This window comes from Rissa tridactyla, chromosome 1 (genome assembly GCF_028500815.1).
Source record: "Rissa tridactyla isolate bRisTri1 chromosome 1, bRisTri1.patW.cur.20221130, whole genome shotgun sequence".
NCBI classification, from domain to species: Eukaryota; Metazoa; Chordata; class Aves; order Charadriiformes; family Laridae; genus Rissa; species Rissa tridactyla.
This window is the reverse complement of record NC_071466.1, coordinates 146,788,596-146,816,562: the sequence shown is the minus strand read 5'-3', so window position 1 is coordinate 146,816,562 and position 27,967 is coordinate 146,788,596. Positions and strand designations below refer to the sequence as shown.

Below are 27,967 nucleotides of genomic sequence, written 5' to 3'. Positions count from 1 at the left end.
GCTCCTCACCACATCTCAAGGGAAGAGCTCATGGGCTTGTTCTCCGTATGCAGATGTTGGGCTGATGTGAGGACCTCTGAACAACTGCGGCTGCACAGCATCCCCCTAGAGGCTCCTCTAGCCTGTGCACTGCAACACAATGCAGCCCAAGAAATGGGTCTTTCTCAGAAATGCTCCAAAACTCCCTCAAAAGAGGCTGTCACAGAAGAGGGACTCACCATTTTCTGCTGTGAGTGAAAAAGGGGTATTATTTTGATCTTGCATTCAGGGCTGTCTTGAAGGTTCTGGGCACAGTTCCTGTAGGTGCAGAGGATGTGTATCACACTGGGAGGCGGGATTCACCTGGCCATGAACTTAATATACAAGTGTGGAAAATGAACTAAAAGGTGTACGCACCTTTGGTTCAGTACAGCCTGCTTGACTTTTCAATGCTCATTCTGGGTCTTTGTCTAAAAATAGTATTACTTGATTGCTTATTTAGGGAGCCTGCTGTCTTATACTCTGAGTGAATATCTAACTAAAATCTTTAAACATATATATACATATATATAAAAATAAAAATTGTGCCATGGGGTAGAACAACATGCACAGGGGAAAAAAAACCCAGAAAACAAAATAGGAAGGGCAGCAAAGGAAATGATTTAGTATTTGAGCATCAAATACCAGTTTGAATCCTGACAGGGTCAGCACAGCCTTCCATGTTCCTGATTTCCCCCCAGCTCACTGAAGGTTTTATGGACAAGAGGTGAAGGAGTGCCGTCCTTTTGCTCCAGTTAGGCATAGATGTTCTGTGGAGCCAACTGTAGGTGTAGGAGTTTGCTCAGCTCCCCTGAGTGATGTCTCTTTTTTTGGGGGGGGTGTTCTTTTGTTATTATTGTTATTCTTACTCACATTGCAGCAATTTGCAACCTCTCCTTCCACAGCAGCAATACTTCTCCGTTGCTGGATGCAAAGATATTGTAAAGCACTGACTGATTCTTTGGGTTGGGAAGGGGAATCGATGCACCAATGTGAAGTGTCATCATTGTATTTGATTTAAGCGTAATGAAATGGGCAGCGCATACACAGTCAAGGCACCCTGTTGCTGATGTGACTGGGATAAACAGGGTCCTCAGCTGCTAAGCAGGGATGCTTGGATGTGCCACAGGGTTTCAGAGAGAATCCCCCTGCAAAAGGAAGTGTGTGCCAGTATTGTAGAGTGCTTGTGCCAGCCAGCTTGCAGGGTTGATTTGGCATTTGGCGTATTGGTAGCGGCTGCCAGTGTGTGTGGTAGAAGGGAAGGGAATAGACAAGAAAAACACATAGGGGTTTAAAATAAAAATGTAAAATTATTTGCTTTGTGCCATATGGACTCCAATATTTTGACAAAACTAAGGCCAAAATTAATCATGCCAGGTTAGAGTTTTAGTTCAAAAACATATGTATAACTGTCCTCCTGAGTGTGTATTTGAGTTACCATTTTCATACAGAAAAAACTTAACCTTTTCAGTTTCTTGTTCTCTGCTCCACTACCAATTGCTTCACCTGGGTGAACTTTTCCTAGTGTGTGAAAGTTTAAAATAATTTTTGCTCTTCTTGGTATCTTTTTAGTTAAATGTCAAAGATATTGTTGATTTGCTTTTTAAAATCTTGTTTTGGAGGAGTTTGTTTTCTTTGTCTTTTCATGGAACTAATGGATTTTAACAAAAGCTTGTGTCCAGGCTGGACTGTTTGGTCAAAAAGAAATGGGGAAGGGATAAGAGGATGAGGGAGGAGGAGTAACTAGGACTGCTAGTAATGGCTGGAGAGCCTTTATATGGAAAGTGGAAGTCTATCACACCAGTCCTGGTTGTTCTGACTAAGATGGTGTCACCACTGCACCTGTAGTGTGGGGATTTTCAAATCTGGAATTTAAGTTTAGCACTATGGAATGTGGCCAATCTGTGGTTTTTAATTTATAAAGGAACCATTCGGAGTATCTACAGTAATAAGACATTTTGCACAATGTAAACCATCAAATTTTTCACTATTGGTTTTTCATCGAGCACCCAGCATCTTTTTTTACCTGAGCATATGATTCAGGCTTACCCTATATTAGGTCATTATTGAACAAGCTTGGCTATGCGTTGAAGCACAATACTGTTTGTTCTGCACTAGTGCCTGTTGTGGACACTTTGCTTCACCACTAAAAATGCCATATGTAGTCTAGATTAATCCACTTCAAAAGCAATGCTAAAACGTACAAAGGCACTCCTGAAAAGGAATAAGGATGATTGCGGAGCGAAGCTGTTCTGTATTAGTTTTTCAGGGCTGGTCTGTTATGTACACAAGTCCACAGGATGACATCAAATCTTGAAAGATCCGGGTTTTATAGAGTTCAGGTGTGATTGAATCAGGTATTTTTGCTCATCTCACTATAGAGATATGAGACGGATATGAAATTCAAACGTAGATCTCTATCTTTTTAAAGTTTGGAAATGTTCTTTAATTCATGTGAATGTAAGCAATACTATGACTATCTGAGGACAGTAAATACATCTCTATCTGTGATTGATCTCAAGATCAGCCTATCTATTATCATAAAGCTCCTCCTTTGAGAGCGGGAGGAGGTGGGTGGAAATTTGAAAGAACAAATTTAAGCAACTGGTTTCCTTTCACTTTTAAAACCAAACAGTGAGAGAGGCATAAAAGAGCCCCAGTTTGGATGATAACGAAACGTTGCTTTGAAGTTCTAACTAAATTGCATTTCTTGTTCTCTGCTGTCGCCTGCAAGACTCAAAAAAATTGGACAAGCAATGATTAGTACATAATAATGTATGTTCAAATAGCTTATGGTATTATGAAAACAAAAATTCAAAAGGCCAATATACTGACAGTTAAAATCTGTCTAAGGGGCAATAGGGGGGAACCTTCACAAAAACAATATGCTGATTGCATGCAGCTACCCTGCCGAGTCAAATCTTAAATAAATTATACATACATAGCTGTACTGGAGCTGAGAAATGAAGCAGTTTAAAATGTTCCTGGTTCTGTGCTTTAGGCAAAGCCTATATCCACTCTGTGTCCTTAATGCATCAGACGTGTGGTCTGTTGGTTTGGGTACCCTGCCACAGTAACTGGGCAGTACTGGGTGCTTCAGAGGCCAGTGGAAAAATCCAGCTTTGTGCTAGATCACATATAGGGAGAAGTGTGGGTGATAAACAATCTCTCTTGATTCTTTGACAAGGAATCCCTTTCTCTCAACTGCACCCCACCCCCAATATCCCCTCCACCCACTTGTAAGAAATCCTGATGAAGTACTGAAATGTTGCATATTTAGGTAGAGCTTTTTTCCCACAGAAACAAATTTATGCATCCAAAAATTCAGTTTCTAAGCAGCTGAAGTTCTTTAGAAATTTGGGTCAAATCTGATAAGTAATTTCAGCCAAAATAAAAATGAAAATGAAATTCTGAACATCGAAATTATGCATTTCAGTACACGTGAAACAAAGCATTTTGATTTCTTGGGATTTCCAAGAAGACTCAGTACCTGTATTGCCTAGTGATGAGGACTGCTCACAGGCACGTAGGAGATCCATGTTTTATCCTCTTTCTTCCTAAATGGAGGAAAGGTCTTGAATATTGTTTTTTCCTCTTCTCACATTCCATTCTTAGTCTATATATACGTATGCTCATGCATACACATTCATGGAGGGAGAAACAGAATAATTCCGTAGGTTTATGAGCAGGCTGATCCCTGTGAAAACAGGTAAGCAGGTCTACTCCCTATACCAAGGAATACGTAAGTGCTTATGCAGAGCTTCAACTGGAAAGACTGGTAAGTAGATCTCAATGTAGCACTGGTTAGAGCAGCTATTAGGATATGGTGTACACACAGATCCTTGCTCCGAATCTTGTTTAATTTAAATTCAGGTCCTCCTGATCTTGGTGAATACTCTAATCCCTAAGACGCGATGGTAAGGAGAGTTTGGCGGCAGCATCTTGATCACAGGATCTACTTTTAAACTGCTGGCAGTACCTTCTTTGGCCCAGCAAAAGTATCCTTTAGCCACAGTTATTTGTATAACTCCACTTTCAACAGTGAAAACTAAGGTTTGGATCTAAGCTAGCAGAAATAGCTCAGAAACATTTAATGAACGATAAGAGACTTGCCCAGGTTTTGTGAGTTTCTTGGGATCAAATCACACTTCCTAAACATCAACCACTCAAACCCCAACATTAAACAAATGTTCAAAGAAAATTTTATCTACTACTCAGGAGGTAATGCAGTCTTGGTCTTTGACTAACAGAATCAATCAAATCACTAATTGTAAACCTAGCACAAGAGGACATCAGCCAAGCACGCTGCTGCTCTAAGTGTACTGTCATGATACTCTTGCTGTTCTACCAAAATCCCCTTCCAATGTTTGAGATCAATCACAGGGAATAAGAGCAAAATTTGGCCCTCATTTTTTGGCATAGTATTGATTACTTGCTATCTTTTTATCAGTTTTATTTGCTAGAATAGCTACTTTTAAAATAAGTTCAAATAGTGTATTTCAACATCACTTAGGCAGAAACAGAGGCTAATGTGTCTAGCTTTCAGATAGCTTATTACCATTCGAATACTCTGTAGATAAATTATATTAAAAGAAGAAGAAAAAAAAAACCTGTTTCAGCTTCTGACTCATTCTAAATGGAGACTTAGCTCTAAGTAATCAAAATTGCTTTGGTTGTGCATAGCAGCATTAAAAGCCTTGTCCACTAATTGAGTGGAGCGGCTCCAGCGAAGCAGCCTTGCCCCCTCATTATGTGATCTTGCAAGTGCTGTTTGTCATCGTCGCTTGCCGGTCTCAATCTAACTGTACTGCTGGTGCAAATTAACGGTAATTCGTTATGACACACTGTGTCCTTCCAGTGAAACAACAATATGGATCTTGTACCACCTCCGCCCTTCTCTCCTTTCCTCCCCACGCCTCCCAGATCCTTTTCCCACCTCAAGATAGCACCCCTGACTGACTTAGCCTTCCAGTTCCTTCCAACTAACTGGTGTGTCAGGGTGTATCGTGCCTTGACTGATGGATAGCACCCCGTGCTCTTCTGCTGACAAGTTAGAGAGACATGTGTCAAACAAAAGGCAGCACTTTCTGGCGGCTCAGGCAGTCTCAGTGCTGATGGAGGACTTGAACTTCAGGGGAAAGCTGTGTGTGCACACGAGTATGATCAACCACCACCTTCAGCAGCTGCAGAACCCTACTGACAGCATGCTCCAGCAAGCAGGAAAGATCAGTGGGTAACAGTTTAAAATCGAACTTAGCTCATGTATGTGGAGTTTTGATGGGTGACTACTGTACTTAAAGCTGTTGGTTATTATTAATTTGTTAAAATTTTACTTCCGTCCTGACTGCAAGAAATGGCCTTAAGAAAGAATGCATAAGTTGGGGGGTCAGAACACAAGAAATCCATGCCTTGCTTTTCCCCAGATTTCTTTGTCACTTTGCGACAGATGCTTATGCTCCCTTTAATAATAATAATCTCTACTTCTCATCTTTTGGTTATGCTGTCCTTTTAAATTACAAACTGCATTGTGAGGGCTGTCTCTTGCTTTGCACGTATAGAGAGGTTCCTACAAGGGAGCCCTGATTTCAGCTGGGGCTTCTGTCCCAGATTCTCAGCTGGTGGAAACTGGCTGAGTGCCACTGAAGTCATTAAGTATACGTTAAAGGTCTATGGCATATCATTGTTGTTATTTGCATTGCTGGAGAAGAGGGATCTTCAGCTAGTGTTATCTTATAGAATTAACGTCCAGTTCTCAAAGATGTGCAGTCTTTTCTCACTTCAACTATTTTAATTTTGAATGAAAATGAACAATATTTACATGAAAATTGAACATTTTTGTTTTGAAATATCCGCTTTGAAACAAAATATTTATACTTCTAGTGGGGGAAATTGTTGAAGTTATCTGCTGAAGGTAAATTTTTTTAGGATTTTTCACAGAAAAATCAACCCACTGAAATTTCTCAATTCAAAAAAATATTTTGGGGAGGAAACAAGAAAAAGAGGGAATTTCAGATCAGACCGTACATTTTTTTTCAAAGAAAATGTTATAAGAATCCAGAACTGATTAAAATCAAGGTTGTGGCTCTAGGTTCATCCTAACTAACATTAGGCACTTATCTGAGGTCACTAGATTTTGAATGTTGGCGTCTGAGCCTGCCATTGTAGTCAGCACAGAGAGATATTTTTCAGCAAAAATGTTTCATCCCTCATTAGGCCTTTACGACCCGTAGGGCAGTCAGTCCATCTCTGCCAGAAGGATCCTGGGCTGACTGTGTTCTTAACCCGTGCAGTTGAATTTAAGTTGGGTTAGTCATCGCTTGCCAACAGGTCATTGACTCTGGAATGAATTTTTTTATTGATACTAAAAGGTCCACAAGATGATCTATTATCATTGAAATATAATGTAGACCAACCTACAACGCTGTTCATCAGTAACAAGGTTAATGCCATTACCCCTGTTCCACAGATGAGAAACCTGAAGCAAGGGAAATGACTTGGCAGAGGTCAGCCAGAAAAGACGTGTTTCCGCCTCCACCCATACCCCCCTGCCCACCCCCCCACCCCCACCCCCCCGGTCTCATGGTATTTATTAGGAGAGAGCAAAAGCAAGGCTTTCTCTAACCTTAAGTCCTGGAGTCATGTTTTCATCTGTTAGACTTTCAGTTAAATTAGTTCTTTCCCCAGTGGATTTAAAGCTTGAAGATGTGATTTCTAACAGTTCAAAGCCGAGTAAATAATCTCCACAGGAGTTTGTGTATAAAATGTCACTGTACCTTATTGCTAATTGTGTGATTTTGGGGTTTTGAAGTATGCCTGACAAGAGCACTTCCAGAATCTACTGCATCCTAAAATATCTCTCGTGGTTGCATGGACTAACTGATGTGCAATTGATGTAAATATTTTGGAGGCTGTGTCTCTGCGGATGTGTCGTAAAAGAGGAGGAAGTCAGGACTTCTGACCACAGAGAGGAAAGGTCAGTTGCTGCCTTCATGTCCCGCGATGCACTCAGTTGGCAGCACCAACACCAAGTTTAGCTCGGGGATCTCTATGCTATGTTGAAATAATTTTTCAGATATACAGCTTATATAGAACTGGTGATAAAGCCAAAATGACTGTTATTATAGACACTTCAGGATCAATACTGGAGGTAAGGATGAATACTCAATCAAATGATTTTGGGGAAACAAAATAAATCTTAATTTTGCTTCTTCATAAGGATAGAATTGTTGAGATATTTAACTCTTTGCCAAGCATCTTATCACCTCTCCATTGAAAGCAACAGCAAAATCCTGTCTGATTTCAGTACAGCCGGATCAAGCTCCAGGTGTTGCAGGGCACTTGCATACTCAGTGCAAAGAACTTTAGGTTCTTTGAACTGGGGAAAAATATCTTTAATTTAGATTATATATAATCATTTTTTATTAGACCTTTAACTTGGTTAAGTATAATCAGGTAGCTATTGTATAATTTAAATGGCCGGTGATTGTTATTTGATAATAACAACTCACATTTATGTAGTGCTGTATATCCCAAAGGGATCCCAGAGGACTTTAAAGACTCAACAATAAAATACACAACAAAGTAAACATTAATTACAATTACACCATTACTAGAAAATATGAGGATATTAAAAATCTGGCAGTCTGTGGCTTGCTTCTGCTCCCATTTGAATTCATTAGCCAAGCTCACCCAGAGTGCAAATGGATTATTAGTGGTTCTGCCATATCTGATTTAAGAAATTTTCTGTACAAGTATTGCAGTGAGAGCAAAGGAGGGGAGAAAAAGGTGTAAATACCCTTCTGAGGTTGCCTACAAACTCAGCTCCACTCATGCAAGTGGCTTGCAAGTTGGATGTTATTTTTGAACTCAGTTGAGCCACATGAATTCATCCCTCTCTTATTCAGGCAGTAGTACTGTTTAGGCTCTGTGAGGCTGGGTCCTTGTTAGCTGGGAGAAGGCTAAATAGGTTATCTTTCAAATGCCACATGCCTGCAAATCAGAGTGGGAAGTCATGTAGTGCTTCGTACAACCTGTGCTTTTTTCATATATAAGCCTTGAAATACTTCAACCCTGTTATTGTCATTCTTGGATTATCAGTGTTAACACCTCACTGAATTGAACAGAGCAGTTTATTCCTCTTGAGCTGCTCTTCCAGTCTTTTGTTAAGTTCACATTCAAATTTCTTCACCAAAAGTGTTGTCAAGCATTGGAACAGGCTGCCCAGGGAAGTGGTTGAGTCACCATCCCTGGAGGTATTTAAAAGATGTGTAGATGTAGCACTTAGGGACATGGTTTAGTGGTGAACTTAGCAGTGTTAGATCATTGAGTCCAACCGTTAACCTTAAGGATCTTTTCCAACCTAGATGATTCTATGGTTCTAAATGTCCAGCTCTGTACTTTTTTTCCTCTTTTGTCAATGCTGAAGGAAAAGATGAAAGCTTGAGGGATGATAATGTGTTCTACTGTAGCATCTCAGGTAACAGTACCCTGAAACTGCAGGTGGGAACTGGAGACCTGCTGCAGTAGGCATTTCATGGACAAGTTACATGAAGTCAGTCCCTGCCTTTGAGAGGTCACTATCTAGGACATACAAAACACAAAAAAACCTAGAATCCCAGAACTGTTTGGGAGGGGAATCGCTGAAATGATGGGACTACTTTCAGAGTACGGTCCACAAAAATAGAGTCAGGAAGCGTGACGCTGTCTTTGTGGATGCTTAATATAGGTGGCTTGTTTCGTGCCATTTCTTTCCTAATGGGTAATAAATTCTAGCCTAATCTTGAAAGATTGCCCTGAAATCCTCTTGAATGATAAAGTTTTTTCAGCTGTTGAAACAAGTTGTTTGTTTGCGCCTGAAGTAAGGATACATTGCTAATAAACATAAATTTGGGGATGTTCGAGAGTAAATTACTTTTATTTTTTTTACTGGTTTGCAGGAGTTCTTGCCCGTCAGGGTGGTTTTCAGTTTCTGAAAATGTTCACTTTCCCTGACTTTTGGTCACAACATATGAAAGCAGCCTACTTCAAATAATTTCTTCTTAAAATCATAGTTCTTTCTCAATCTTAGAGCTTTGCTTTAGTTTCTGTTTTAACACTCTTAATCATTGTGTGAAAGTTGTTTGCCGATACTGTCTTGTTTTTCAGACTTGTAATGAAGCATGAGGGATTTTTACATTTTGTGGTGAAAGTTTTGCATGGGTCTTACTGTAAACCTTTCACAATGTCTTTAAGTTGTTTATTTTTGGGAGATGGAAGAAAGGGAAATGGTGATTTACAGACAAGTTTTCTGCTCCATTTCCTCTCTGCAGCAGATGATAATTGGCAAGTACAAATGCTGTTACGCCCAAGACACTGAGCTCTAATTTTTGATCCTAAGTACATGCACTGTAGGTAGGTACATTACCAACCTGTAATCTGCAATAAATTTGTTACAATATAGTTAAGAGTCTAATCTCTGAATGAAGTTGAGCAAACATGCTCAGATAAATATCCAGGTGGAACCTTCTGAAGTTCCCTCCCACAGTGTTTTGGATCATACCTCTCTGATCCCACTGCAGCCAAGCGTTGGGAACCAAAACGCATGTAACTCCCAGGGAAGTGCTATAAAAATGTTCTCTCTGAAATTGTATTTAAGAACACGTTGACATATAATGATAACAATGTCACTTGCGATCATTAGACCTTGCAATAGGACCCCAATCTTTTCAGTCAGCAGTGATACGCAAACTAATGGAAGAATGCTAAGCTGGACAGTGTTTTGTGTGTCATGCTATGTTTGACACAACCCTGTTATAAATACGCATATATGAAACAGAAATTCACCCTCTATAAGGGAAAGTGTAGCTTTCTGCTTACTGCTCCACAGCACTGTAGGAAATCTCCCTTTTGTTCTGGTCAAAGTTGCCTTACGTTTTGAAAAGTCTGGATAGATCCTATTAGAAAAGAATCCAGTCAAGGACATCATCTTCTATCAAAACAAATCAGTATTCTCCCTTAAAGAGACTTTTTAAAATTATTTTGGTTTTATGAACTTAAGAAAAAACTGTAAACCTGCTTTTTGCCTTTTTTTTTTTTTTAATGGTCTGATTATTAATTGGAATTTAAGGACTGAACTTGTAATTATTAATCAAAGTCTGCCTGTGGGAGCAGGAACTAGACAGAACCTCACGTTCCACTTATTTAAACACAAATCTCTACAATTTGAGATTAAATACATTTCTCTGGGATACCAATAGTAACCTTCTCTTCTTCGTGCCTGTAGGCCGTCTACTAAAAACTGAAAAAATGTGTGCCTGTGTGGGTGACAGAGATGTCACAAAATGTTACTAGCTTTGTTGCAGATATCATTAAAAATGGGTGGATTTTGTGGACTAAACATGGAAACGAAAGGGAGACTGGATGGAATTATTCTTTTTATTTGTAATAAAACCAGATAACGTTCAAGTCATTTGAAATTCCCAGTGGTAAGGACTTAGGTACAATGTGATAATTGCAGTGATTTTAGAAGGAAATAAGAAGTAAATAAAAGGTAAGAAGGATTAGCTCAAGCCAGAGCTTTAATTTTTTTTTTAAGTTTGTGGTTTTAGAACAGAGGCAGTGTGTACATGACATAAGGAATAGCACTGCATTAGCGAAAGTAGGTGTCTGAAAGAAACTAGTCTGTGTTGGTGGGAGCATGAAACTGTTGAAAAGAAACTGCTACTTTCACACTGTCATATACAAAACTCACGATGAGCCTAGCAATGAAGTGTAGAGAAAGTCTCTGTTGTTCGTCCAAGAAAAATACTGCGTGTCTCCTAGTACAAGTGGCTCTGGGTTTAGTTTTTGTAGTGTTTGGTATCAGTCTGTAAGACCCAGAAGGAGTGATGATCTAAATGAGAACATGAAAGTCTTGGGGTTTTGTTACAAAAACTTTTTTTCAAAATAATTTTACAAAACACCTTTAAAATGTTGAAGAAATATATTAGAACTAATCTCAGGAGTGGGAAATAACTGGTAATTATTATTATTGCAAATTTTATACAGCATCTCCTTTGCATGTTTATAGCGTACAGAAAATATAAATCATAGCTTATTAGTAGTCTTGATTTAGAGCTCTCTGTTTCCTCCCCATATTGGATAAATCTCCTACTGATGGATCAATCATTTAATCAATCTACTAATATGGCCTTCAGCACTATAGTATCTGAGTGCCTCCCAGTGTTGGAACGCTCAATAATGCTTGGTTTTTCTCCAGTTACTCTGTACTCCTTAATTTGATTTTGTTCTTAGTTACACTGATGTAAATCTAAAACTACTCCATTGATTTTGATGGAGCAAGCCAGCATTTATGAGCCTGAAGAGCAGAATCTAACCTTCCTCTTGCAAGTCCCCAGCTATTCTTAAGTTGTACTAATAATATTTCTTGAAGTCATTAATCTGCTCTCTCATTTATTCACCCTGTTCCTGCTGCATCTTTTTTTCTTCTGCTGCTTTGGGTGTGATCCAAAGTCCGCTGAAATTGCTGTCAGTCTGTCTATTGATTTCAGCTGACTGTGGCTCCGTTTCCCACTTGCCCCTCTTTCTTTTTTCCCCTCTGCAGATCCTAAAGGTTCCTGTGTGAGTTTGTGTCCATCTGAGTAGAGACTTCTAATTAACAAAAGTTACTTGTATTCCTACAGTTCTGTGAATAAGCACCTAGCTGTACTGGGATCCTAATCCCCATCTTTTTCTTAACACCCATTGCTTCCCTCAGTTTAGTTTTCCTTTAACGAGATCCCCCTCTTCTCCTCATGCCGCAGGTCTTGCTCTCGGGTTCAGCATCTCATATTTTAGGGAGAGCTTTGCTAAGGGCCTGACCCAAATTCTGTGGAAAAATGAATGGAGAAACACCACTTATTTCCTTGAGATTTTTGCTCAGAATAAAACATTGTAGTGAATATGAAAAAGGTTTTGAATGAGATAATTGTGGCTCTTCCTCTGATATTTTTTTTTCTTTTCTTTCCCCTCCCTGCCTTCAGTGTTGGAAGCAGAAGAAAATAAAAGGAGGAGGAGTTGAGAATTTAAACCGGGAGACTTGGCAGGTAAGAGGTGTGTTTTCTTACTTGCCGGCGAGGTGTTTCTGAAGTGCTGATGTGAATTGGCAGCGGGTTGGCTCAGCTCTGGGAGACGAGGCTGGCCTAGGACCTGCACAGTCAGGTTGACTTCCCTGTTTCTTCACAGCCTTTCTGCATAAATGCGGGCAAATGCTTCACTTTGCTGGTTCCTCACCTGTGACAGGGGCAGAACTGCTGCCCTGCTATGGGAGAGTGGCCTGAGGAGAAATGCAATAAAGGCTGGGAAATAAATGGTGAGATGGTGTAATAGCTGGCAGCGCGTGTAAGCTACTTGGACAAAGTTGCCCGGTTCAGGGGTGACAACTGTGTTGCATGGACAGCTGAGCTGACGTTTGCATTATTTCAATAAATGTTTTACTAAGGTCCTAGTGTGATATCTGTAACTTCACTGTGATTTCTTCTTTGAAGACTCATTTGATTACTTTAGTTTTATTTCCTGTTCTACATGTTTTTTAAATGGGGTGGAGGTGAAATACAGTGTAATCAAGATGCAGTACTTGCTTTCATATAAAAACTGTGCTGAAAGCACAGTAACAACTTTGGAAAGCCAAGCACTCATCCATAAAGAAGGGCAGTTCGCATGGAGAGTTCCTGAGGGCTTACTTGAGGCACATCTGAGGACAAAAGGCTTTTCTCAGGGACAAAAGCCACAGCCAGGCTGCCAGGTTTCAAACCTTCCTCCAAAGCTTGAAGCACCGCAGGTTTTTTCAGAGGAAGAGCTCGAAGAATTTTAAGCGTAATATTCCTTAACCTTGTTCTTGGAAAAAGTTGTACCGTTTCCAAAACGCTCAGCCTGAGGCAGTCATGCATCACAGATAAATCAGCCGAAATGGCAAAATATTGGCGGCTATGAACAACTGCAGGTAGTTGTTTAATCGCATGTGTCAAGTAATCTTAATAACAGGTGTAGCTACTGATCCAGTCAATTATATAAATTGTCCTGCAGTCTTTCCTGGGTTCTTACCGATGCAAAGCTATTGATTCATGAGATGTGCCTGAGCGAGACTGCAGTACTTGGCCCTGTGACTCTGTCTTGAAAGGTAGAACTTACCCTAACAGGGAGTGACTGGTGTATTTCTGCTTCTCTGCCTTCTCTTCATAATGCGTTGTAGCAACAATCCTTAATTTTCCTCCCCCTCTTACAAATTTGTGAGAATACACTTCAATTTTAATATTCAGAGATCTAGAAGATGTAAATAACACCAAAATGAGTATTGTCTTATTTGAAATTCCCTGCTGGGTCCACCTGTTGTGCTTGGCATGACGTAGGGATAATAAGCTCTGTGAGGCAGCGAGCGCCTCCTTTACTCATCCTCACAGCCCTCAGGGTAGTGGCACTGTGGTGCTTTTTGGGGCGGGGGGGTTCTAGCAACACGTAACACGAGAACCACGTAACTCCTGTGACTGAGAGTTTGCAGGCACATAGAGCAAGTTTGGCTCAAATTCAGAGGTCAAAAGAAGTTCGTGGCTGATAAAAGAATAAATCATTTTCCAATCTGAAATAATTTTGTCCCTAGCACTTATGAGAAAACTCACCAATACAAACTAAAAGGCAGCATTGTAAAAATGAATTTATTTTCTTCTTAGTTGCAAAATTTTTCTAAGAATGAAGGATTTGTGTTTTCACTGTGTATGTCACTAATAGACCTCTAACAAGCTGTACATGAAGATGATTAGGGATGTGTTGTTTGGTTTGGAAGAATTTATCTTCTGGGTTTGGATGTCTGGGTTTTTTTTTAATTTGTGAATACTTTCTTGGTTTCTTGAAATTTTCAAAACCATATATTGGCATCTGGTTTTTGCTGTGAAGTTACATCATCTCCAAGCAAAGCAGTGCAATGCATCACGCTGTCTCCCTATGTGTGCTGGGTCATATGTTTAGCATTAAAGCTCAGTTTCTGTGCTTTTTCATAACAGTTTAGTTGTCTGCTAGGAACTGGTAGTTAAAGCGTGGCAGACTTCAGATAATTCTTCAGGCTCAGCCTCTGTTTCCACTGCCTTTGATCAGGATACATTCAGCTCTCAAATATTTATAAATTATCTTTTCACGTGCTCCCTTTGATTTTTTGTACATGTGCCCTTCTACACAATAGGAATAGTGAGTGATTTCTTATTATAGTTCCTTAGCATATAAACATTATGTTACTATAAACTCTGATCAAATATGGACTGGAAGTGCAAGTAAGAATAGAGACATGGATCCTGCTACAAAGAGTTTGCAGTTACAGTGGTAACAAGTGAAATGGAAAAGGTGGCGAAGACAACTGTCAAATACAACATGTTCATGTATATACAAATGTATGTATGGTCATATATACCTTTGTTTAACCCTGCAGTTTAATTTAACGTCGTATAAAAAAAAAAATGACAGTATAAAGATTAATCTATAAAAAATTTGAACCATGTGGCAGAACTTGTCTTGCTGATGAAAATGAAAAGCAGCCAGATTGAAAGGGGGGGTGTGTGTGTGTGTATGTTGGTATTTTTTCTGGATAGGTTGTCTTAAAGTCATTAAAAACAAATTATTCGACCTTTTCCCAAATAAAGTATACATTTCTATAACTTTTCCCTCTATACGATTTTGATGAGAAAGAGTGGGTATTGGTACAGTTGCGGCAACTTCCCCCATGCAGATGTGGTAAAGCACGCTAAATCTGTAGCCTGCAATTTGGACTCCCATTGCAGGCTGGAGAGCATAGGTATATGAAACAATGAAAAGGAGTTTTTCTGAGGTTGTATGCTCATGTCAGATTTTGCTTCTAGTTTGGTAAATAATATAAACGTTCTCAGGCAAATTCTCATTTTCTGCTGCAGATATTGTTTTGGTCAACCAACCTGAGAATTTGAGTCTGTTTGTGTGGTGACGGTGGGAAGTGGGTTGGGAGGAATTGCTGTTACTGTATTACTTCCCCTCCAAAAAGGTCTCAAAATGAAACCAACTGCTAAATTGGTAATCTGCAAGCTCAGAATATTTGCATGCATTTCTGAGTGTAGCTGTGAGAGGGAGGAAGCCCCTGTTCTTGCATACCATTCTGTGTCATCCTGAACTTTGAGATCTGAATCTTTTATTTGCATGGATGGCTGTAGTTTTGGTTTGTTTTGTGCTTGCTTTTGTAAAAACCCATGACTGAGGCTTGTTTGCAAGAGTCACTTGTGAGTGGGTACCTCTGTGTGATTGATCAGTAAGCCCACCAGGTCTAAAAAGTGTCATGTGCATGTCAAAGGAACAAATCAAAATTGTATTGTGAAGTTTTATTTTAGTGTTTGTATGTGAGGGTGCTTACTGTTATGTCTTTGTGGATTTCAACTGCAAGAACTGTCACCTATGAAGGAATTAGGATGATTTTATAGCAGTGAAGAGACTTATGATAAGGTTCTTGTCCCTTCATTTTACACCCAGCAGTTGCTCAGGTAGCTGAGAATCAGTGGATGACTATTCCTAGATGACACAAGTTAAAATCACACACACCTCCACTGATATATCCATGAGGATAGGACCAAATGGGCAATGATAACTAAAGAAGCTGAGTACACCAAGGAAGACATGTTCGAAATGTCCTTTCACACGTCCTGTTCTGACAAGCAGAAGCTATTGTTTTGTCTCTGTATTTTTTAAAAAAGTTTCAATGCAATCAAGACCAGATTTTTTTAAAGCAATCTTGATGAGTTTGGAAATCACATTAGATGGGATGGGTGGCAATCTCTTGCCTAAATATTGCGAGCAATGAAAATCATGTGGCTCTAAGAAACAGCAGAGTAGATGACTGATCAAATATGAGGTCTTTCTAAAAGCAGTGGATCTAGGGCAGCTGAGATGAGATGGGGAATGAGAAGGTGGTACTAGAGTCTTGGAGAAATGTCATGACCTTAAAAGTGCCTTGGATCAACCTGCTTGGGATCTGAAATAGTAATCTGGTGGTTTATATGCTTGTTTCTGATTTACAGGTGAGCAAATTTTATACGTGAACGGCTGGATTCTTTTTACCTCTTTTGTTTAGGTCACAATGCTCCTGGTCATTATGCTGCTAATGATTTTGCTTGTTCTTTAGAAACACTTTTTTAAAACCAAAAAATGCCCACGATTAAAAAGCATTGCTAAGTTGCCCCTGAAGATGAGTGATTCCTCTGCCTTCCTCCTGTGAATTTTTTTGGTTTTGTATATGTCCCCTGCACATGGGTACGCTTTGTGATAGGTGCATGCTTTTCCTTCTGAAAACCGGATAAAGGGAATAAGTGAATCGGTAGTTAAAAGCTCGAGCACTCCATTCACATTTCCCTGTGGGAAGTCCCGTCGCTGTTTCCAGTCCTGGTCCACAGGTTGTAACAGCCCTGATGTAGCTGGGCCAGCTGAGGGGCAGGGTTTCTGAAAAGGTTTGCCTTTCTTTGGCTTCGAGGCTTATGTGTGGGTGTTAACTTCTTCTTAATTTTTTTCTGAAAGGGGAAATGCTCTTTATTTAGGAAAAAAAAGAGTCAAGAGCTTTACCTGGCTTTCCTGCTTTCTGTGTGTGTTTAGTAATTTGCTTTCTACTGGGAGGTGTTGGTCCAGCTTACCTGGAAGCAGCGTGCATCTGGGCTGTTTTTCAGAGGTGATGAGTAAGTCTCCTTCTGAAGCTGACGTGGTGGGTGGGCACCTCAGAACTTGTGAAAATCAGCTAGTGAACATTTTTCATGGTTTTCCTTGTGTCACTTAAGTTAGTTAAAATTCCAGCAAATGTCAGCTCTACGAGCTGTTAAGCTTCACCAAAATACGGGGTCAATGCAACGGACAAATCCTGCTTTCTCTGTTTGGCCAATATCGTGATCATTTACAAAACTCCAGAAAGTTTTTGTATCCTTTTCTGCTTCCAGTCAGATATATCAGTTCAATGAAGGAAAGGGACCACCTCATTTACCAAATCCAGTTCTGAAGGGTACTGCATTTGTGGTGTTTTCTCATGTGAAAAATCATAGGTTTTGATTTCTACAGTTTTAATCACTTTAAAGAAAAAGATGTTAAACAGATTAATTTAGCAGTGTGAATCAGTAATTGCATATAAACACAGAATGATTTAATCAAGCAAGCGAACTTGCTCAATGCAAGCATATGAGAATGTAGGTGCGCACATTTTTCACGTGAAAGGCTCGGTGGTGACAGAAAGGAGTGACCAAACCGAGCTGGACCCCTCTGTTCCCACAGGGCAGATAAGACCCAGGGATTGTAGCTGCAGCCACGGGTGCAGGTGTGTGTTTGCTCCATAGCTTCTCCGGAAGGAGGACTTTAGGTTTCAGTGCCTATGCTTCGTGGATCAAAGTGCGCTTTGACTGTGGCTTCCTCTGAGAGGAAACAAGATCTACCAGGAAGTTATCTGGATGATTTGTGTTGGTTATCTGCCACATAAACTCACCACAGAGTAGCTCGCAGTTGTTACACCATTTCCTGATATGGCACAGGGAACATCCAAGGTTGAGCATGAGAGAAAGAGAAGGGAGAAATATTGGGCAAGAGCTTACAAAATAATCTCCATTCGGGAGACTTGATATCAAGTGAAACGTCAGTGAAAGGGATTTCAGAATTGTTTTTTGTTGTTGCTGGAGGCACAATTATAAGCTTTCCAGTTTGTCTGACCCATCATCCTGAAATGCTGTCGCCAGTATCATTAGCAAGCCAAGTGTTGCTAACTTAACTCAAATGCACAGCAGAGTTCTGGCTCTTCAGTGTCTGGACCGACTCCCAATATTAGGAACAGGAGTCAAACGGCCATCCTTTCTACTGTGCTAACACACAGCCCACCATTAGCAGTCTGAAGGCAATTTTAATAAAATACATAGCCCTGCTGAGCTGGTCTCAGAAGATAAATAAGGAATGTAGAAAAGAAGCTTTTGTTTAAAAGTAATTATTTAAACTATGCATTACAGGTAATTTTCCTCTACCGGTAAAGCAAATGCTATCAGAATTTCAATAATAGCTTTGTGTTACTTATCTAGATAACATGATATTGTCATTTCCAGGAGCTTAAAATGCTGTTTTATTTTCATTTGTGTCAAATATAAGGGTAAATGAGACCTGCATATATATATAAAAAAACCCATGGGTTTTGTATAATTTTCTGAAAGCAGTATTTTGTTTTCCAACCTTTTATAGTAATATAACAATCTAATGATAGTTTCATAAAGTGTGGACTTAAAACAGTAGGGTGAGGAGCATCTTCTTATTTTCTGTTTTGCGTAAACATGCTGCATTTCACATTTGACAGAAAACACTGTTCTTTGACAAGGTTTGTCAATGACAACTGTAACAGCATGGTAACTTTATAATGTACATGCAGGCATAGCCAAACACTTAAGTGCTTCAACCCATCTGTAGCTCAGAAAAAACAGAGGTGTCATTTTTTACCCAAGAGATTTTTCACTTTCAAAAATTAAATTAAAAACTTAGCCTCTATGTTTCTTCCTCTCAGCATTATTTCTACAGTGTAAACCTCTCTAATGATCACAAAATGGTTTATTATAAGGAAGGCAAAGCACCTAAGGGAGGAAAGCAACTTTTTCTTTTTTCTTGAAGAAGTAACTTCTCTGTATTGGGTCTTTAACTGAGAGGGTGGGCATTTTGTTTCAATGAAAACTTTTTTATTGTTATTATTCCTATTATGGATATTTGTGTATTTTCTATTTCAGTTCTGGATGAAGGAAGGGTTGCTGCTTTGAGACTTGACAGCCTGAAGCCCTGATGCATGGCTGGGTCCATGTGGGGTTGTCCCCTGTGATGCTTGGCTGCAGCCTTATCTTCTAGCTGAGAGCCCCGTGGCCTGCTTTGGCTGCAAGGAGGTACAGCAGGAAAGATAACCGAGTGCATTAAGGGCAGTTTTCAACCCAAATTTAGGCCTAACTTCTGCCCAGTCCCAAACCTAGTGTTTTCTTACTGGGTGTCTCTAGGCCTTGAGAAATGCCCGACCAGTTGAAAGTGGAGGCCCAGGGATTAGGTGGATTTTTAGATCATTTACATCTGGCTGTAGTCTGTCTGCGCCGGAGTTTCCAATTACCCAAAATGGAGAAAATAGCATTTCCCTACTTCAGAGAAGATTTGTGAGGATCAATGTGTTTGAGATTGTGACAGTAGGATATATCTGTAACTTACATAGGTAATAGATCAACTTAAATACTTTTAATAAAAGTAGGCACAATAATTCATTGCTCTGTCACAGGAATATTGTGACGCTTAGTGTTTGTGATCTATGTGAAAGAGGTTGAGATCTTTTGATTAAAAAGTGATATTGATATAACTGTGTGAATTATGAGCATGCCTGCTTCCACGCTGAATTTACCTCTTGACCTAGCTGGGCTGGAGTTTTGATCTGTGGCGAGTGAAAATTGCTGCCCCCCCCTCTGGAAAGTTTCACCCGTTTCAAGCCCATTCTGACCCTCACATGGCTCTCTCCTGTTTCGGTTGTTTGGGGAGAAGGATGGTGCCGAGGCGGAGGGCAGAGCAGGCAGCCGATGCCAGGCAGAGGTCTTGCTGCCGAAGAGCCCGACCGATAGCAAGGTAGCGCCGTGACTTGGAGCTGGCAGGCAGAAATCAAAATGCCACCCCTTGGCTGTGGAAAGAGCTAAAGATTTGTCTCCAGCAAGTGACAGGCGCCAAGGTACTGTCGCCCGTTTTCTAATTTTAGAGGGAAGGCTGGCAGGGATCTTACCTAGACAGACAAGCGTTGTTTCTGCCTGGGCCGATCTGCTGCCGCAGGTCCTGTTCCAAATTGCTCGGCTTGGTGCCTCCCCGGCTTTCGGGAGGTGGTATGCTGGCGGGAGGGAGAGGGGAAACCCCTACCCTTTTCTCAGAAGGCTTGTGAAACTTCTGAGTCTGCTTCAAGACAGTAAAACTCATACCTTATACTAGCTGTCTGAAAAGAAGTGTTTGTAGGAATGTTATTAGTAATGCAGCAATTGATTTACGAAGCCCATTTGAAGTGGCTGTGAGAGGGTACGTGTGACTGCATGTGTATGAGAAACTCCTGCACGTCCTCTTGCCTGGTGACTTGGGTGCGGTTCCAGTACAGAAGCAGAAGTGGTTAGGGGAGTCCAATGATGGGGAAGGAGAGTGGGTCTTCCCCCCTCCAAAGTGACTGGGGGCTTGTGTGATCATTACACAGCATTTTCTGTCAAATTGCTCTGGTTTTGACTTTTGATTTTGGAAATAAGTGTGTAGGGAAAGGCATGAAAGAGTCTGAAATAGTTTTCTATCTCCTCCTTTCCTTGATTCACAGGTCACCTTCACAGCTTACAGGCTATGCTCTGTGATGCATCTACCTCTCTGCCTCGGGCAGTGTGGCGTGATATTCACGGTGTTGCTAGAAACTTCTATGGTAGGGGTCTGGTTGGCCATTTCCAGGATGGGCTTTATTGGTGTTCTAACCATTTCAAACTGTTTAACATCTTTGTTGGCAACATAGACAGTGGGACTGAGTGCACCCTGAGCAAGTTTGCCAACCACCAAGCTCTGTGGTGCAGTCGACACGCTGGAGGGAAGGAACGCAATCCAGAGGGACATGGACAGGTTTGAGAGGTGGGCCCGTGTGAACCTCATGGAATTCCACAAAGCCAAGTGCAAGATCCTGCATCTTGGTCACGGCAATCCCAGGCACAAATACAGGTTGGACGGAGAACGGCTTGAGAGGAGCCCTGAGGGGAAGGACTTGTGGGTGCTGGTGGATGAGAAACTCAACATGAGCCGGCAATGTGCACTTGCAGCCCAGAAAGACAACAGCATCCTGGGCTGCATCAAAAGAAGCGTGGCCAGCGGGTCGAGGGAGGTGATTCTGCCTCTTTACTTCACTCTGGTGAGACCCCACCTGGAGTACCACATCCAGCTTTGGAGTCCTCAGCACAGGAAGAATGTGGACCTGTTGGAGCGTGTCCAGAGGAGGGTCACAAAGGTGATCAGAAGGCTGGAGCGCCTCTCCTATGAAGGAGGGCTATGAGCAAGTTGGGGTCATTCAGCTGGAGAAGAGAAGGTTCCAGGGAGACCTGATAGCGGCCTATAGTACCTAAAGGGGGCCTACAGGAAAGCTGGGGAGGGACTGTTTGTTTATCAGGGAGTGGAGCAATAGGACGAGGGGTAACGGTTTAAACTGAAAGAGGGTAGATTTAGATTAGATATTAGGAAGAAATTCTTTACTGTGAGGGTGCTGAGACACTGGAACAGGTTGCCCAGAGAAGCTGTGGATGCCCCGTCCCTGGAAGTGTTCAAGGCCAGGCTGGATGGGGCTTTGAGCAGCCTGGTCTAGTGGGAGGTGTCCCTGCCCAGGGCAGGGGGGTTGGAACTAGATGATCTTTAAGGTCCCTTCCAACTCTAACCGTTCTGTGATTCTATGATTTCAGTGGTCTCAGAGCCCTTTAGAAAAGAAAGAGGTTCAATATGTCTGGTTTTGCCTTGAAGAAATCGAGGCACGAGGGAGAAGGTTTCAGCAGCAGAGCCAGAGGTCACTCAAAGTCCCCTTCTGGTGTGTGGTTTGGTGATGTGCTTACTTGCACCTGCTGCTGGAGGCTGGTGGAAGAAAGGGGCAGCCCTTCTCCACTGGCCTTCTGCCCTGGCCACTCAATCCTGCAGTTTATGTTTGCCCGGCACTGGGCTCTTCTGCCCTACTGTGAGCCCAACCAGAAAGTTAAGCTGGCAGAAAAGTGGCTTTGGGGAAACAGTGAAGCATTTTCTGCTGGTTTAGCTCACTGAACTGGTTCCTTGTGAGCTCAGGCAAATGCCAACAAGGCCCTGTTTTTGTAGAGTCTTAAACAGCAAACACATTTTGAAAACATCTGTAACAACGCCACAGCTAATAGTGTAGCTGCACTTTTCTTCAAATAGCCCATTTTCAGATATAATCTTAAATTGAAGAGAGCCTATTGGCATATATTATTACCATACTATTAATGCTAGCTGTTATTAATGTATTTTTCATTCTTGTAATAATGACATGGCCAGTATTTAGCTATTCTGGGCATTACGTAAATAATAATTGGGAGTATCCTTTTGTCAAATGTGGCTGGAGATGGCCAATACAGCAGAGTTGATATTTATCACATATTTCAAAGGTCATTTTCACCATCTCCACTAAAAGCTATACTTGCTCCAAGCACATCTTGCTTGATGGAGGATAAGTTCTGCCATTTTGAGAGGGGTAGTTTTTATTTATAATTGTGAATGTGTTTAGCCACATGAGGCTGTCAATCAGTGAGACGAAAGCCCAGTAGGATTATTTCTGTAAGTGGCCAATTTCCCCCACCCTTTCCCTCCAAATCAAGGACAGATGAAAGGTCATGATTAAAACAGTGATTTTTTCCTAAATTGTAAGTAACAGTTTGCAACTGTTTTTTACCAAGATGTCAAAACTGTATTTTGTCTTGGGGAAAGGAAGAAAATTATAAGTTCTTGAAAATGTTGGCAATTTTCCAAATGGTTGTGTTGAAATTTATTTTAATTATTGTACTTGTGTCAGTTCCTAGCAGGGGTAAAAGGGGGGAAATAATTCAGTACAGTATTATGCAGCTATGGATTAAACAATTAATGGTGAACCTCTGTATCCTATTAGTATATTTGAATTCATTATTTCAACAAATTGTTTTATGAGCCAGTGACTAGTGGATTTAACCATTTATTTTGTAGTCAAAACAGAACAGAAGAATAATTGTCTTGCTGAAGCACATCTTTATGTGTATGAATCTATCCAAGGAATTAACCTGAGACAAATAATGTGGAATGTCATTAGGAAGTTATTTTGTCCTAAGAGTTTGGTTTTCTTACGTGTGGTCGAGGAACTCGCTGTCTGGGAGGGTTTTGGCAGCTGTCTCGTGATCATTGCAACAGCTACCATCCCTAAAAGTGTCGAGGACTTTGGCACAATCAGCATTTCCCTGGAAAATATCTCAGTTGGCGTTGTATGTGGTGTTCTTCTCTTGAATATGTGCTAACCACTCACAAGTCATAAATAACACTTCTTGACTGATTGTGGCATGTAGATAATCACCAAAGTACATACTTCCATGAGCAATCTGTGGGCTCAATTTTGTGTGTAATATCTTTTAACAATGACCAAATAAAAAGACATTCTCAAGAAGTACCACAGGGCAAATTATCTAAGCATGTGAGGACATCACTGGTGTTGCTCTTTGCAGTTCACATTAGAAGCATACTAAGACCCTCATGATACCCTCATGGAATTTGGCCCAGATGTATCTTCATAAATATTATTTGTGTTAAATATTTTTTTCTCAAATTAGGCATGAAACCAAGATGCTGTCTTTCTATGTTGTTAGGTAACGCATTTATCTTGATAAAGAAGGTAAAATGGGTAATATTCTAATCTCAATAGCTTTTGGTTTTCCGTTCAGTGTTTTTTGTGCAATGGTATGATTTCCTTTTTGCCTTGAAGAAGCCTGTGCCTTTGTAACGTGTGATTAAAATGTGTGTCATCTTCCACCACCACAAGGGATGTGTAATCGGGTACTTACTCTATCACTGATGACGTGAGTGGTACGAGTAATACTGGGTGACTTCAGCCATTTTTGCACTACTACACAGTTAATCCACAAATTTGATAAGGCACAGGGCCTGTGAACTGGGTAGAGCTGTATCTTTAAAGGATGGACAGTGAAGTCGGTAATTTCTAGGTGTATTTTATAACTGCCAAAGTCCTCTCAAAGAAAGGTCCCATGTTTGATACATATGTAGTTTTTATGACTGTTTTTTGCCATTTCCTTTCATTCTCCTGTGATGAGTTATTGTGAGTTTTAAATTTAAATCAAGAGCTTCCTTTTTTTTTTTTTACGTGAGCAGATGAGCAGAAGATGATGGTGCCACCCTCCTTAGAAACTTTTAGGTTGGCTAAGAAAATTGACTATTGTTTTTGGTTGTGGTTTGGCTTTTTTGGTTTTTTTAAGTATGCAAACACTTCTTTGGTTGTCAGTTGAAATTATAGGCAAGATGCTGAAGCAACCTCTTATGTGCCTGTGGTTGTTGGTGGAACTGACAGCGTATTCTGCTGCACTTCTGCTGCATACTGTTCTCTTACTTTCCGTTTCTGGGTGAGTCACATAAATATCTAGCGCCAAGCTGTAGGACTAAGAGTGCAGCATGAGATAACTATTCTCAGGATTTCTCCAAAACATCAAGGGTGTTGATGTTGCACAGATATGTTGCTGTGAGATGTTTATCACTGAGTGCATTGCTGGGGAGGAGGGGTAGAAGGGTAGAAGCAGAGGTGTTGCCCGGGCTGGTTATGAAGAAGGATGCTCTGTCATTTTCTTCTCCTACTTTGGTAGCCTGGATTCACTAAAAAAAAAAAAAGGCATTTAAGGCATTTCTTGGCTTAGCTCTTTTAAACTTGATTTATTTGTCGACCTCTTTTTAGATGGCAGAATGAAATTAGGGAGTTGTGGAAAGGGAGAAAGTTTGGGTGTCAGCTGAGAAGAATATTTCAGGGGTCCTAATTTTCCATTGTACGTAGATAGTGCAAGCTGCAGGTCAGCAAGACAATTGATGTGAAGAAAAACATGTGAATATGGTGTTGGGAATGCTTGCAGGGTGTTCCTGTAAAAAAATATAGACAGTAGGCCATTTAAGGGGATGAAAAGAAGTGGAAAAAAGTAGATTTTTACATGCACAACCCTTTCCTTCCTGTTAGCTACAGGAGAGGGAAAAAAAAAAAAAGATGATTTGTTTCAGAACCTTTTCTGGAGCTCTATGAAATGATTTATAGACGAGGTGTGCTGTATACAAGAGCTTTTACTGGCTGCCTTGCCAATGAATTAGGGCCCTATTCTACCAAAAAAAATAATGTTAGCACTTTCATTGCAGCCATCCTAGGCTTCCGTGGTGCGGAAGTCAAATGTAAATTTTGGCTGAATTGGACCCTTATGGAGGCGGTGTTCAAACAGCCTGTGAGGAGAAGAGAAACCATTGAGGTTGTGGGCCTCTGCGTGCTTCAGAGTCCTTCGATCATTGCTATAATTCTCTGAAAGCAAACTAATAAAACTTCCTATTGACTTGCACTTGTGTGTGCTTTGAGCAGTTATTTACAGTCTACCATCAGCAGATTAAAAATCAATTAAAATCCATAGAAACAGCCAAAGTTACATACTCCTCTTTGCTGGTAAAGATTTTTTTAAAAGATTTTACATTAATACTTGCTGCTTGGTATTACTGAAGATAATGAATCAGATTTAGGCAAAGTCTGTGCGTCTTTAACTCTACAGATCTGTGCGTCTTTAACTTTACGGAAGCCCTGCTAAGAACCTCTTATCCTCTGTGCCTCTCGCCCTCTGTAGAAATAGGAGAATTTATGCAATTCATTTAACTGAAATGGAGATGTTGAAAGCTCTCCAATACTATCATGATGGATGCTATTACAAATGTGTAGCGAAAACAATAATCTTAATGATAAAATGATAAGTTTAATATCAGTACATTAGAATGGAAAGTGAATTTTAGTACCGCTAATACATTAAAATAAAGGAGACTTTGATGTCTATTCCTGATTTTCCACGGAAGCCCCACAGATTAATTTGTTTCCATCCTGCGATTCAGGGGGAGGCTGCGTGGTCTTCGGGAGGCGGTGCTGGGCTGGGACTGCAGGCCAGTGACCTGCTCTGGGGGATTTCAGAGTGTGTGGGGGTTTTTTCTTGAGTTTCCTCTCCATCTGTTTGCCTCCCATTCTTTGCGAGTCTAATCTGTTTATACCATTGAGCTCTCAAACTTAGTGCCTTTTTTTTCATTTCTTTATAGGTATGTGCTCCAAAGACTATTATGCCATTGAATAGTCATGGTACTTGTTCTAATATGTTATTCATGTGTATATGGGAAGGATATAATCTACATTTCTTATTACTGTTTTTATTCATCCTTTCTGTTTCATATCTTAGTGCAACCTTTATCTTAAACAAAATTTACAGTAACTACAGAAGCCATGACTTCAGTGCGTTGCAGTGATGTTCAGGTATCAACCACAAAAGGCAATTCTGATTACACTAGTAATACAGAAAGCCCAAGCACTGAGACGTTGACGGGGTGGAGGGGAGGCATAATTAAGGCAACTTGTGCGACCTTAATTTAGTCCTTTTGTGGGTATGCATGTTGGTAGACTGCTGTATTTGATATAGCACAACGATTCAGTTGATGGGAGACTGCAGAAAAGCCAAAAAGGAGTTGCTCTATCAGAGAGGAGTCTGAATAACATAGAGTAAATAAGGCCAGGCTTTTACAACAAATGCTGAAAATAAACAAAATACAAAATGTCTGTTTGTTAAGCAAGCAGAATCTATCCTACGGGTGACATTTTAAGTAAAAAAGACTGGCGTGATATATTTATAGACTATCATGATACATATGCACAAGACAACTGAATTAAGATTACATAGTCAACTTGAATCCCACAGTTCTCTCTTTGAATTCTTTACTGTACAACCTGAATAGTGTTTATGGACATCTGTGGGGAAAAAAACAGAAATGTCACCCTGTCCGTCATACTGACTGCTCATCGTTGTCCTTGTGAGAACCTCACATCCAGCTGTACTGATTTCTGCCCAGTTTGCCTACGGGAGCATAGCTGTAGGTTGCTGCCCTCTCATCACCCTGGTGAGAGATGGAATTGTCAGGGTGCTGGGGAGGGAGGGCAATTTCTTTCCTAAACTGTTTTCCCTATTTACCCATGTCTGCTAGCCAATTCACGTCTTGTCTGCACTGTTAAGGGTCATCTTGCCTTGGTGTTTTTTTTCCCACTAAATTGGTTCTGGTCTCCACTTTTCAGTGGACGCTGGCACTCTCTGCTTGTTTTCATCTCACTCTTTCAAAGTAACAGTTAAAGTTTTTCATATTGCCCATTTGTTCTGCAACAGCCCTCAGTTACCTGCTCATGTTATTCATCTCCCCTAGCTCTAGATGTCAGAAATCCTCCTTTCCTGGTTCTGCAGTCTTCTCACTTTCCTGATGGTGTGTACCCCAGCACCTTATTTCACTGGTGTTTTTAGCAATCTAGTAAGTCTCTTATTTCTCTCACCCACCACATTTAGCGGCTCAGAAAGCCACGTTCCTGCTCCACCTCGCTGTGGGCACTGACTGCAAAGGCAAGCCCACCTCCCCTGGGGTGCCAGGGGCTCAGGGGCGCTCAGGGCTCCGTGTGAGCGGAGCCTGGTCAGACTTGGGCATCGAGAACGGCAGGCATCTGCCCACTGAAGGTGGGATCTTAAAATTACTTTTTTTTTTTTTTTCCAGATGAGAATATTTTTTGTCTTGTCTGTATTTGTAAAGATTCAGGCGTTTTCTCATACATTTACCTAACTCCCTCTCCAGGTTTGTATTGTTAGCACTAACAAATTAATTTACTAAGGTTATTATATTAAGATACTGAAGTTCTTCTGCTTTCCTTTTTGTTACTATGTATACCTCCGAAAATCTGACAAAAAATATGTCTTTTTGAAGCTATACAAAAATACCATTGCTTTCAATAGTGCTACCATTTCATTCTTGGAACATCGTATCACTTTACTGCTTTCAGGATTGATTCAGCTACCTTTTTCTACGCTGAGCCCTGACTCATAACAATTAGCATTACATATGGGCTAAAATGATTTCTCAAACAGAGATGCTTTTCTGAGAGAGATTTTACTTCCCAAGCATTCTCGCCAACTGAGATGGCTCATGTGCTGGGGTATTGGATAGCAGAGGGTCAGAGTCTGTCCTCCAATCGAATCCCATTCAAAAAGAAACAAAACCAAACCGATGAGGCTTTCACTATTTTACTTGAATCCAGAGAGTTGTATTTCCAGATAAAGTTAAGGTTCCTACATTTCTGAGTTATTGTAACATAAAATATTAACTGCCCTCCTAGAGCTAT

The 27,967-nt window shown here is 40.6% G+C and overlaps 1 protein-coding gene across 11 annotated transcripts in view; it reads left to right on the top strand.

Annotated features, from left to right (window-relative positions):
* The window catches only part of SOX5 (SRY-box transcription factor 5), a 657,730-nt gene that overhangs the window by 187,818 nt on the left and 441,945 nt on the right, over positions 1-27,967 (top strand). For all 11 annotated transcript variants that reach the window (XM_054207629.1, XM_054207623.1, XM_054207624.1 and 8 more), the window contains one exon: positions 12,018-12,080. The gene's annotated coding sequence lies outside the window, so the exon portion shown is untranslated. The remainder of the gene's footprint in view (positions 1-12,017; positions 12,081-27,967) is intronic.